We start from the raw sequence: 10,615 nt of genomic DNA on the forward strand, positions 1-10,615 counted from the left end.
GACCGGCTACTTCAGGTTAGCCGGTAAAAAGGACTTAATAGGGTAATATATTTCTCACTTTGTACACATTTAGTCTTTAATATTTTGTACACATTTAATCCTTAATATTTTTTTTGTTGCAAAATAAGTAATTTTTGGTTTTGTACTCAGTCAACACTTATAAATGATTTCTTTAGGTTTTTCTCACATATTAAGTAGGATAACCATATGGTGGTGAGATAGATTGATGTGGCCCTTCTATATGTTGTAGGCGAAGATACCTGGTGTGGATCGGTTGTAAGCTGCAGGCATGGAGGCTCGAGAAGAGCAGTTGCGTTAAGGCGATATTCCGATAACCTGTGGGTATTCTAGTCCGATGACTGATTGGACCTGTTGTGTGTTGGCATTGCAGTCGGATGACTGATTGAGCCAAGGTATTCCAATCTGATGAGTGTGGGTTCGTTATGTATGATAATACGTTTGTTGTATCGGGTATTTTGTGGGAAACTTACTAAACCTTATGCTTACCTAGTTGTTTATGTTTTCAGACTCTATCATTGATCATGAGAATGCAAAGGCATGACTGTACAGACTCATCAACAATATTAAGGATTCCGCGTTTCTTATATTATTCTGATTTTCGATAAATTTTGGAATAAACGTTTTTTCTTAATAATGGATTATAGTTAGGGAGTTTTTCCTTATTTAAAAATAAAATTTTTTGGTTGTGAAAATGAGACGTTACACATAAACATCAACAGTTGCACACACTTCATTAACGATTGTCCCACGTAAGATGTCGTGAGAAAAATCTAAAGAAATCATTCATAACTACTGAGTACAAAAACAAAAAGGCCTTCTTTTTAAACAAAAAAATATTAAGGATTAAATGTGTACAAAAATATTAAAGCTAAATGTGTACAAAATGAAGAATATATATATATATATATATATATATATATATATATATATATATATATATATATATATATATATATATATATTACCTTATTAAGTCATTTTCTCACTTAACCTGAAGTAACCAGTCATAAGGACTGAATGCGTATAATTTAATAAGTTGAAGTGGTAAATATCGACGAAAAAAAATCAGTGACTAAATATGTAAAAATCAAAAAATATATTATTTTTTTAAATCATTATCTCTAAAAAAAATATCATAACACTTTGTAGGAATATCATCAGTTTGATGAAGAGACTCAACTTTAACAATTTTAATTACCCTTTTTAAAACTTTAACCCAAATTATATGTTTAGTTCTCTCATATAAAATATGATTTCCAAAAATTAAAATAGCTAATGCATTATTACAAAACATATTAAGAGGTAGTTTATATTGCAAACCTAAATCTTTCAAAAAAAATTAAAACCCATTTTCACAAGTTGTAAACTTGTAATTACAAGTGCACATTACTTCGCATCTATAGAAGACCTTGAAATAATAGACTGATTCTCAAGTATTTTTCCACGAAATCAATGAATTTTAAGAAAAAAAAGAAAAACAATATCCAGTTACAGACCATCTAGAAGTAACACATATGCCCCGGTCAACATATGTCAATGCTCACAAGTAAAGACAGTCACTTTAAGAATTCAAAACACTATTTCATGGACATAATTTTAGATAACGCAAAACCCTAATTCATGTTATAGATTAGGACTTTCAAGGACATTACATAAACTAGCTAAGAGTCTGAAAAAAATGTTTGGATCATGTATTAGTCAAATATAAAAGTTTTCCCATTAGTTTTTGACGTTTAGTTATATTTACCAAAACATAATCATTTTTTCCTCACCTTCGCTACTAAGTACAACATTTAAATCAATGGCTGAATTAATAGGTTTTAAGGACAAGAGACCGTATTTAAACAATAACTCCAATTAATATTTCATTGACAAATCATAAACCATTTAATGTATCAAGAATTTCTATGACTAAAAACTATTTTAAGATACCCAAATCTTTTATTAGAAATTCTGCTTTCAAATATAACTTTACGTTTTTTATTTCGAAAATACTATTTTCAGTTAAAGTTATCTCTTCTACATATATAAGTAATATTAAAAACACGCTTTCACATTTTAAAATATAAAGAGAAAAAAAAATCTACTTTGCTGGAAACCTCATTCTTCAAGGGATTTAGTTAATTTTTCATTTTATTTTCTTGGTGATTGTCTATGTCCATAAAGTGACTTTAATAAGCCGGCATACTTTATTATCATTTTTGTAAAATACCTTTGACGAAGAGACATATACATTTCTTCTTCAATGGAACCATAAAGAAAAACATTACTAATATCCATTTGATATAATTTCTAGTTCACATTCATATCTATCTTTAACACACCTTTTTTTAACATCAAAATTGTGTATAAAAACTAGTGAAAAGCTAAGGATTAAAGAGCATTGCATTATTCAGACTTAGTATTACAATATCATTAATTTGTCCCGGTCTATAAACAAACCTCTCTTCTCTTTCTTTGGTCATAGAACATCCAATAAACAAATGGTCTTCCGTTTTAGGGCTAGTATGCAAAGAGGTCAGAGGACTGAATTGATGTTTAGTCCAAATTTTTGAAGATTTATCTGGATGGCAAGTTTTTATTGTCTTGTTCTCTACATAAGAATATTTGCTTTTCCTTGGGATATACTATTCCAAAAAGTTTGTTGTGGGCTACTAAGTAAAAACTTATCACTAATTGTCTTTCGTAAGGAAGAGACACTATAACACCCCTCATCATTTGCATTCCATCCAAGTATAATATCATAACAAGTGAAAAGGAAGTTTAGATCGATATTATACTTGTTGAGCTCTACATGAATGTAAGTAATTGTACCCAAAGTGTTTTCCCGATAATAGATCGATCTACTAGGGCCAATACCATCATCTGTACCATGAAGCGATTGTACAAAATCCTTCCATAGAGTCTCATTCTCATTTTTAATCCTCCACCACCATTTATCAAGTAAAGCAAGGTTCAAATAACGAAGACTTCCAATGCCTAGGCCTCCATTTTTCTTGTTGTTTATGGTCTTTTTTTTCAAGCTATCCATGTGACTTTATTGTTCCCCACACCACCACCCTAAAAGGAGTTATGTATACTGTCGAGTCTCTTGGTAATGGTCTTAGGAGATTCATAAAGAGAGAATAAATAAATCCCGAGGCTACCAAGGACAACTTTGTAACACCTAAGTTTCCCACTATACGACAAACAGTCTACTTTGAAAATTTTCAATAAGAGGTGTCTAATTACTCGTCTCGGTCATCCTAGCTCCCATTAGGATGCCAAGATAACTGCACAGGAAGGATCCTTGACTATAATTCAAATAACATTCCATACTTGCAATTTCCTCGTCACCCACTCCAACACCAAACACCTTGCTCTTGGTAAGGTTGACTTTGAGACCAGAAGCAAAAGAGAGTCATCTATGCACTCTCATGAGATTTATTACGTTCTCTTTAGACCAATGCTCAATAAATGTAACATCATCCGCATACTGGAATATAGAAAGTTTTGGGCCATTATTAGGAAGATCCATACCTTTGTAAATATTTTTGTCAATAGCTTCCACTATTGTAGCCCTAGGGTCTTCTGTGTCAATAATGAAAAGGAAGGATGAGAGAGTGTCTCCTCGATGAACACCTCTCCCAAGATGAAACTCTTTGTAGCATTACCATTAACTAGGATATACTTTAGCTGAAAATATGCAAGCATTGATCCAAGAAGTCCAATTTTCGCAAAAACCCGTCAACCACATTGTATTCATTAAGAAAGACAAACATAGGCCATCAAAGGCCTTATTGAAATCTACTTTGAAGATAATAATTTTTTTTCTTTCTTTTCTTCGCCCATGAAATACGTTTGTTCACTACAAGTGGGGTATCAACGATGTTTCTCCCCTGTAAACATGCAGATTGCTCCTTTCTTATTACGAGCCCAATAGTTTTTTTTCAATCGTTCCACAAGCAACTTGGAAATAATTTTATAGACGCAACCAATAAGGTTGACCGGTCTGGAGTCAACAAGATTGATCGGGTCTTTCACTTTCAGAAGCAATATGTTGAAAGATGCATTGGAATCAATATTAATATAGGAGTGATCTTGAACGAAATTCAGCGCATTACAACTATCACAACTAATCGTGCCTAGTGCAAAGGTGAAACCATCGGGTCGTAGGGCTTTTTCATTGCCACAAGCTCACACTGTCGGTTCGATCTCCTTAATATCAAACTTATCAATTAGGAAATTATTGTCGTCCTCCGATATTTTTCAATGCTTTTCACTTGAGAAGGAAGGCATGTTTTCAGTTAGTTCTTTGAATTTATTTTTAAACAATAGGTAAATCTCATTTTTTACTCAATTGGGACAGTCCACCCACGAATTGATGCGTAGGTGGGTGAGAATTGGATAAAAGAAAATGGATAGGACAAGTAACCTGATTAAATCAAGGATTAGTATGTAAACACCACCAAGATTAATGAAATTAGAAAATGTTTATGTTAATTTTTGATAGAACAATAACACCACACTAACAACAATCAAGACTAAACTCCTTTTGTGAATGAACACTAAAAATCAGACTTATAAGACATTATTGTTTTTTATTATTCAAAAGATGCTTTCCTGCTACAACTTAGAGCTCCTTATATAGGGCTCGAAAACTAAAAGAAACATAACTCTAGGAAAATGAGAAGTCTATAAAAAGACAAGAAGTTGGATTACAATTAAAAGACACATAAAGAAGCATTAAAAACATTAATATGGATGATTAGGAAGAATCTTCAATTTTATTGGGCTATAAGAAAATTACACTTCTCCTTTTAACTATTTTGAACCCAAAATAAGAATTTGATTCAAGCCCAAGGTGAGTTGGAGACATGAAATGGGTTGCTCTAGAATTAGCTGAAAAATGATGTGGATACCTCTATATCAACCATAAACTTTCTTTTGTTGAGTTTGCATATAATCAATGTCTAACATATGCCAGTGGATGCACACCATTAAAAGTGAACTATGGAGTGAATCCTCTCACCCCTAATGGTCTAATAGAACTACCTAAGGGTAGTGAAGTTCACTTTGATGCAACCAATTGAACCAAAGAAATGTAGAAAATTCATGAACAAGTCAACAAAAAGATTAAGCATCTGAATGAACTGTACAAAAAAAAAAAGGCAAGAGCACATTCCAATAAGTCTCTTTTTGAACCTGGAGATCTCATATGGTTGCATTTATGGAAGGAAAGATTTCCTTCAATGAGGAAGAATAAGTTAATGACAATACGAGATGGACCATTTAAGGTGCAAAAAAGGATTGGAGATAAATCTAACAAACTGGAGGAACTGAGGGACACAAATATATCGACAACTTTCAATGTTGGGGGATCTTTCTTCATATCTTGAAGATTGTCCATTGGAAAATTTTAGGAAAAATCCTTCCCAACCAAAGGAGGTTGATGCGTAGGTATCCTTGCCATTTTCATCAAAATCTAGAGCAACTTGTTTCATGTCTCCAACTCACCTTTAGCTTGAATCAAATTCTTATTTTGGGTTCAAAACAGTTAAAGGGGTGCAATAATAGTGCTGAAATTCTTGACAAACCATCTGTAAAATGAAGCAAGTCCATGAAAACTCCTTACCTCTTTTGGATTCATGGGTACTAGCCATGATTTAATTGTTGCCACATTTGATTCATCCACCAACGTTTTATCTTTCGATACAAAATAACCCAGAGATATCACCTTAAAAGAAAACAAATCACACTTCTCAAACTACCCATACAGTTTATGACTTCTCAACACTTCAAATACTCTTTTCAGATGATGATTGTGATCTCAACACCTTTGATGTAAAAAGGTATATCAACAAAGTATGCAACAACAAATTCACAAAGAAAAGGTCAAAGAACCTCATTCATCAACAACATAAAAGTATTAGGAGCATTGAAATTCCAAATGGAATTACCAAAAATTCATATAACCATATTTTGTTTTAATATGGTTTTCCATTCATCTCCTTCATGCATTCTGATATGGTGATATCCACTTTGAAGATCAATTTTAGAGAACAATTGGCGCCATGAAGTTCATTTAGCATATCATCTAATCTTTTAATAGGATTAAGATATTTGAATGTGATGTTATTGATGGATCTACTATCAACACACATTATCACGGACCTATCTTTTTTTGGAACCAACAAAATGGGGATATGACAAGGACTCATACTTTCATGCATGTATCCATGTTCAATAAGTTCTTGGACTTAACGTTGTAGTTCTCAAGTCTTTTTAGGGTCACATCGTTAAGACATTTTGTTAGGAAGTAGTGCTCCTCGGATTAGGTCGATATAATTCTCAATACCTGTTAGTGTGGGTAATTCTTGAGGTAAATTAGAAGGAAATACATCTTTGAACTCTTCCAGATGTTGACAGACAAAAACATAGAAAGGAACATCATCAAATATTTTTCAACTAGAAACAAAACATAAACATATTTACATTTGTAAATATATCTCTCCATTAGTGCTTCATTGATAACTAAATTCTTCTCCACTGGAGTTACCAGTCCCAGTTCTTTCTTTTGCAGCAAGGTAGATGGTAGCGGTTTGAGGATTACCTTTTCTTTTTCATGAAAAAAGACTAGGTCATGCCAAAAATGTATATCATATTTCCAAGGCCCCCAAGAAAAATATGGCATGCATCGATAGGTATAATATCACAAAGAATATAATCTTGATATGACTTACCAATAGAATATGAGAGTACGACCTGTTTGGTTTCCTTCACGTCAGTTCCCTGATTTAACCATTGAAGCTTGTATGGATTAAGGTGAGATGCAGTTTGAATGTTTAGTTCATTGATAAGAACTATGGATGCAACATTAGTACAACTACAACTATCAATAATAAGGTTGCATACCTTCTCCTTGACCATGCACCTTGAATGGAATATTTTCTCTTTTTGTTCATCATTAGGATCCACCTCTTTTGCATGGAGAGCTCTATGTATCACAACAATCTCCCATTGATTAGGTTTAGCTCTCTCTTCAATGTAACATTCCTCATCATAGATTGGCATCTCGTATTCTCCCTCTTCGATAATTTTAACCTCTTCAACCTCTTTCAATGTTATGACTCATCGATTAGGACATTCAACTTGAAAGTGTCCTAAACCCTAACATTTGAAGCACTTTTTCTTTGGTGCATCAACGAAACCTTTACCGTTTTCTTGCATTGATATTTCACCTTCTGAAAGGTTTTCTTTGTAGAAAGGATTCTAGAAAGAACGATTATACCTTGGAAATGACTTGGGGGCTTCCCTTTCTATCTTCTTATTCTTGGCACGATTCTCAATCCTAGAAGCTAACTTACAAACCTCCTCACCAGAAAGGTTTCAATTCATGTTTTTCAACAATATCATGGTTTAGTCCTCCAACATAACGAGCCATAGTTTGTTCTGGTTTCTCATGAATTCCACTTCATAACACAAGTTGTTCAAATTCAATAGTGTAATCATCAATACCAAGATTACCTTGTTTAAAGTTGGTCATCTTCACGTAGAGATCGTGCTTGTAATAATTTGGAAGGAATCTCTCCTTAGTAGTTTCTAGAGCTTTCCCCAAGACCAGATCTTAGACTTTCCACTTTGTTCTCATTTAACTTTTAAGTTCTCCCACTAAAACAAGGTATACTTCTTAAGTTTCAAAACAACAACTTTGAAGGTTTTTTTCATCAAAATACCGCTTGACATCGAAAAGGTTCTCGATATCATTCAACCGTATCATTTCGGTTTGATCCTCCATGGAATACCGAAGCATCTACATTGAAATCCCTAAGATCACCTCTAAAACTTCTTCTATAATTGGAAGTTTGACCATATTCATCTGAAATAGAATCATCATGGCCGACTGAGTCACCACTTGCATAATCATCTTGATGCTTCTGATTGACTTTTCTTTGGTTTTCATCCAACGATATTGCAAGCTGTTAAGTTATAATTTTGGTAGTCCTTTGGAGTTCTTCAAGCAGTCTATCGTGTTTCATATTCGTAGCTTCTTTTACACTAATACCATGAGGTAGTGCCATTGTAACACCTATAAAAATCATGAAAAATTTAAACTTTTCAAACCAAACCAAAACCATAAATTGTTAACAACATAGTTTTCGAGCATGTTCCATATCAAAGTTTCCAAAAATCATAAAATCAAAACACAAGGGTGTGTACGGTCACGCCTTTGACTTCTCGCGTGAAGTACCTGAAACATAACCCAAAACTGTAAGCCCAAAGCTTAATGAGATCCCTAAAGTACCAACACATAAAAAGATGAACAAATACAATAACAACATACTATGGGTCCAATCAACAATCAGGTTGGAATACCCCATGCCCCTCAATCATCGGGATGGAATGCCAATACACTATGGGTCCAATCATCCTCAGGATGGAATACCCTTGGACCCATTCAACCAGTTAAACAGATCTATATATCACTAAAGCATAACAACATACCAACAATCTAAGGAATGCATAACTATATGAACCCAGAGGTGAGATGGACACCTGAACAGACAATCCTAATCTCAAGCCACATCCAAACAAGGAAAAGGAATGAAACCTAGATCAAGTATCCTCAGTCTATCCTACATGATTACATATAGTCCCTAAGGCATCCCTCTACTAACAAAATTATACATGCATAACAGGATATCAATCCAATGTGCTAGCCTTGGTGCCTTCGACCCATAAGTATAGTGAGGAAAACTCCCCTCGCAAACTAAACCGAAGCCGATAAGCTCCCGACTCCGAATTCTAGCTCTCTAATCACGCTTACTCTCACCCAATGACTAATTCCATCAAAATCCCAAAATACTCTCAACGTCAAACTTGGTTAAAGTCAAAGTCAATTGGTCAAACCCACTAAGTTAACTGAGTCAACCCAGCTGAGTCAACACAACAAGGCTGACCCATTGCAAGTATGCAGGGCGTACTCTAGACTTACGAATAGCGTACATGAAGCCTCGTAGCTGACCACCATCGAGGTGGTTGACAGGGTACGTAGGTACCCTCACAACCTTCAAAATCCATTAAGAGCTTAATGCATTAAGCACTTAAGTCCATATTTCAGATCTAAGGTCCAAATACATGCTGGAGTCATAAAGTTTCCAACTTTATGACTTTACAAGTCCAAAGTGCTTAAGTCAAGGTCATAATCCATTAAGACCTTCTACAAGATGCATGAAGCAATTCTAACAAATGGGACCTGGTTTTTATGGCTTAGGACCCCTCCTAGGGTTTGAAAGGACAACTTAAATTGACAAGAACAAATCATTCAGAAGATGAGACTTTTAGGACCAAAAAGTAACATAAAAATAAAAATGAGATCTAGCAAACAAGTCATCAAGGTATGAACTTTATACCTTGAAATGACGAAGAATGGTGCAAAACTTCCAGATCCAAGATGCTTCACTCCTCCAAGTTGAGCTTAACCTTCTTCCTTCTTTTAATCACGAAAGAGAAGGTGGAGGTTGTTAAGGTGAAGAGAAATGAGGCCATAAGGATGCTTAAATACCACCCAATCCCTAAAAATTAGGGTTTCCTTCTTTAGCTAGTATGCTGCGCATACATAAGTGTATGCCTAGCATACTAGGGCGTACCCTATTACGCTCTGCATACACACTTGTACGCATGGCATACTTCTCTTTCTGAATTTAAGAGAATGCCACTCGGGGTTCAAAGCATATTCTATTGGACTTAGGGTCCAAAATCTCATATAATAAAATTATAGGGATGAATTCCGAAGTACCTTAACATTGGGATGTTACAGTCATGATGTTTGGGAGGAGAGAAGCCAATAAATTGATAAGAACAAAACCACGGATAACGTAGGTTTGCTCTGATAACCATTGATGTGTAAGTGGGTAAGGATTGGATAAAAAATGATAGGACAAGCAATCTAATTAGATCAAGGATAAACTACTTAAAAACCATCAAGATTAACCACTTTGGTGAAGGTTGATGTTAATTAGTGATAAAGCAACAACACTATACTAACGACAATCAAGAATCAACGCCTTTCATGAATGAACACTCAAAATCAGCCGCACAAGCTATTGCGGTTTTTTTTATTATTCAAAAGATGCTTTCCTTCTAAAAGTCAGAGCTCCTTATATATGCATGTAAAACTAAAAGAAACATAACTCTAGAAAAATGAAAAGTTTAGAGAACACCAAAAGTTGGAATGCAATTAAAAGGCAAATAAAGAAGCATTAAAAACATTAATGTGGATGATTAGGAAGACTCTTCAGTTTTATTAGGGTACGGAGAAAATTATACTTCTCTATTTAACTGTTTTGGACCCAAAATAAGAAATTGATTCAAGCCCAATGTGAGTTAGAGACACGAAATCGGCTGCTCTAGAATTAGCTAAAAATGACATGGATGCCCGTATATCATGAACCATTGACATTAATGCCATTTATTATGGAGTTCCTTAAGTTGGAGTTAAGGATCCAATGAAAAAAATTTGAATCTAGATTTCTCTAATATCCATCGATGCCATGATTTGTGTTTGAGATTGAGAATGTGGGTAACATCATATTATTGTAATTTAATTAAGTAG

The sequence above is a fragment of the Lactuca saligna genome, chromosome 7 (assembly GCF_052625555.1).
Source record: "Lactuca saligna cultivar CGN05327 chromosome 7, ASM5262555v1, whole genome shotgun sequence".
In the NCBI taxonomy this organism is placed as follows: Eukaryota; Viridiplantae; Streptophyta; class Magnoliopsida; order Asterales; family Asteraceae; genus Lactuca; species Lactuca saligna.